Source organism: Myotis davidii, unplaced genomic scaffold, assembly GCF_000327345.1.
Source record: "Myotis davidii unplaced genomic scaffold, ASM32734v1 scaffold339, whole genome shotgun sequence".
In the NCBI taxonomy this organism is placed as follows: Eukaryota; Metazoa; Chordata; class Mammalia; order Chiroptera; family Vespertilionidae; genus Myotis; species Myotis davidii.
The window spans coordinates 1,372,312-1,375,532 of record NW_006290778.1 but is presented as its reverse complement, the minus strand read 5'-3'; positions in this window follow the sequence as shown (position 1 = coordinate 1,375,532).

The following is a 3,221-nucleotide window of genomic DNA, read 5'->3' as shown; positions in this document are numbered from 1 at the left end:
TCCGACACTCCCTGGCCATGGCCTTTTCACTTCCAGGAAAGGACCAGCTACGCCTCCTGCTTCCACTACGATGTACCCAGGGCCTGGGGAATATAGGAGGTGCCAAATGTCTGTGGAGCCACTGAACAGGTCAAGTGTACTCCAGGTTCCTTTAAAGCTGATAGCATTCCTTGATTAGGGTTTTCTTCGTAAGAGAAATGTCAACATCAGTGCGGTCCAGTAGAAGTTTCTGTGATGACGGGAGCATTCTACGCCCACATCCATACCATAGCCACAGACATTATCAAGCACTTGAAATGTGACGAGTGTGACCGAGGAAACGAATTTTTAATAATAATGTCATTAATCTAAATAACCACATATGGTTTGTGCTATCCTATTTTTCCAAGTGTGTTGCCTTCCCAAGTGTGAGGGGCAGTGGTGGGTGAGAAAGCTGCAGAAGTTGGGAGGTGGGGGGTAGGTCTGGAGGAGCCTGGGAGGCCTCCCTAATGAGTGTGGGCACAGGGGAGCCATTGAGGCTCTGAGCAGGGCTGGGTGCGGGAGGAATGGTGTTTTGCGAGGATTGCTCTAGCTGTGAAGTGCTGAAGGGGTTGAGGGCAGCACAGAGGCAGGGAGGACCCTTAGCAACTGCAGATAGTTCTGTGATGCAGGTGAGAGACGACACCCCTTGATTTGTTTGCCACGCCAGTGTCCCTCCAGACACTTCATACCCATTTCCTCTCACTCTGCAGGCCAAACTCTAGAAAATTCTAAGCAGGGTCACCAACTGGGGGATCAAGTGTTGGACTTGGTGAAGAAACCCATAATTACTCAGAGTGGTTACCTGTCTCCGTTGGCTGGGATGGGTTTTTAGGCAGAGCCGAGGAAGCATGTAGTGGGATAGCCGTGAAGCCATGGTTACCTACCCTGAGCAGACCACACCCGCTGGGGCCACAGTGTGCTCAACGCAACCCTCTTGCAAGCTTCCATCTTTGGTTTCTAAAGAGGCAGTCTGACCTTGGGGAAAACCTGGGCTCTGGAGTCTAGAGGACCCAAGGTTGAATCTGGCTCAGTCACTCACTGCTCGCCTGAGCTTAACCTCTGTTCTTCACTTTTATTTTTTTTTTTATTTTTTATTTTTAATATATTTTATTGATTTTTTACAGAGAGGAAGGGAGAGAGACAGAGAGTTAGAAACATCGATGAGAGAGGAACATCGATCAGTTGCCTCCTGCACATCTCCCACTGGGGATGTGCCCGCAACCCAGGCACACGCCCTTTGACCGGAATCGAACCTGGGACCCTTCAGTCCGCAAGCCGACGCTCCACCCACTGAGCCAAACCGGTTTCGGCTGTTCTTCACTTTTAAATGGGGCTAATAATATCTATTTCTTAGGGTTGTTGTGAGAATGAGACAAGATACATATGAGATGTACTTAGTCTAACTCGGAGCCTGACATATAGATAGTGGAGCCAAATGATTCGTACCTAATAATAATGCTGACTGCAAATGAGCCAAGCCTGGCTCGGCCAGGGCTCCTCCTGACTTGGGCTTCCCCGACACAACACACATACACGTGGCCTTTAGGTATCACAGATACTGTGACTGTTGTTTTGTTTGCCCGCCTGGTTTTCCCGTTCCCCTCTTCCTGGGAACACCACCCACTTCTCCCACCATTGGACCAGGCATGTGACCTGGTTCTGGCTAGGACCAAAGCAGGGCCAATCAAAGCCTCCTTTGAGGCGGACTGATTAATGAGAGAGAGAGAGAGAGAGAGAGAGAGAGAGAGAACCCCCATTTGCAAGTTGAAGCCTGAGTTTGGGCTGCAAATGGCCACCTTCCTTCCTCACCACGTGGACAGAGGCTGTCTGCAGAGGTCGGGCAGAGACCAGGAGGAAGATAGTCTTGGGGACATTGAGTGCTGCTCCAAGGTCCCAGCTTTTGCCGTCGGACTCCTCCCAGCAGTGCGAGCTAGACATTTCTTTTCTGGTCTAAACTGGTGGGAGTATGGCCTCTGCTATTTTTAAAGAAGACACCTGCTTGGTACAGGCACTTGTGGCCTTGAAGTTTGGAGCCATTAAAGGAGCTACCTGAAGCACAGTTAGTGGAGGAACCAGAATTCAGGCTTGTCTGGCTGGCTCTAAACCCACCATAAACTGCACCACACATCATTCACGAGTATTTATTGAGGGCATACTCTGTGCATCTCATTCCCCCTCCACACCTAATGAAGGGCTCCCGTTCCTCCCTCCCTCCCCACTCTCTAAGGACTCAGGGGATATTCTCCACTGGGATAGGGCCTGGCATACTCAGTGCCTTCCCAGAATCAACACTCCCAGAGGCGTCCTCCCGTGCCAAGGATCTGAGAGGAGCCAGCCACCTGCCTAACTACCTATCTACCACGGTCTGCTCAATGGGAAGTAGGTCCTAGCTCTGGCCCAGAGCCCTTGGGCAGAGATCCTGCCTGCACCCCATTGGGAGCAATGATGACCCTGTTGGCCTGATGGCCATTATATTTATGGAGACACTGAGATCATTTTAAAATTCCCTGGCCGGTAGCTCAGCTGGTTAGAGCATTGTCCCCTTACCCCAAGAAATGGGTGCCTTCTCCAGTCAGGGCACATACAGAATCAGTTAATGAATGCATAGATAAGTGGAACAACAAATCTCTCTCTCTCTTCCTCTTTCTCTCTAAAATCAACCAATCAGTAAAAAATAAAATAAAATAGCTTTTGATCTAAATTCTCCCAGATATTCCTTTCTTTTCTTTGTAAATCTGGTTGAGCAGAAAAAGGGGTGTTGGGAGCAGGACTTTGGGATCATGGTTTCCAAATCTGGTTCTCAGAACAAGCATGGACCATGATGACGATGTTGCCAGTCCATGACAAAAACAGAAACATACAACCTGAGGAGTGAGTTTTTCCTGAAGCAAAGGACCATTCTTTAAAGGGAAATCAAATTCTTCCTCCTTTTTTGGTATTAATATATACTTTCTTTCAGATCACTTGATTTTGCTGGGCCTCATCTTTATTTTTTTTTATTTTTTTTAAAATATATTTTATTGATTTTTTACAGAGAGGAAGGGAGAGGGATAGAGAGATAGAAACATCGATGAGAGAGAAACATCGACCAGCTGCCTCCTGCACATCCCGCACTGGGGAAGTGCCCGCAACCCAGGTACATGCCCTTGACCGGAATCGAACCTGGGATCCTCCAGTCCGCAGGCCAATGCTCTATCCAC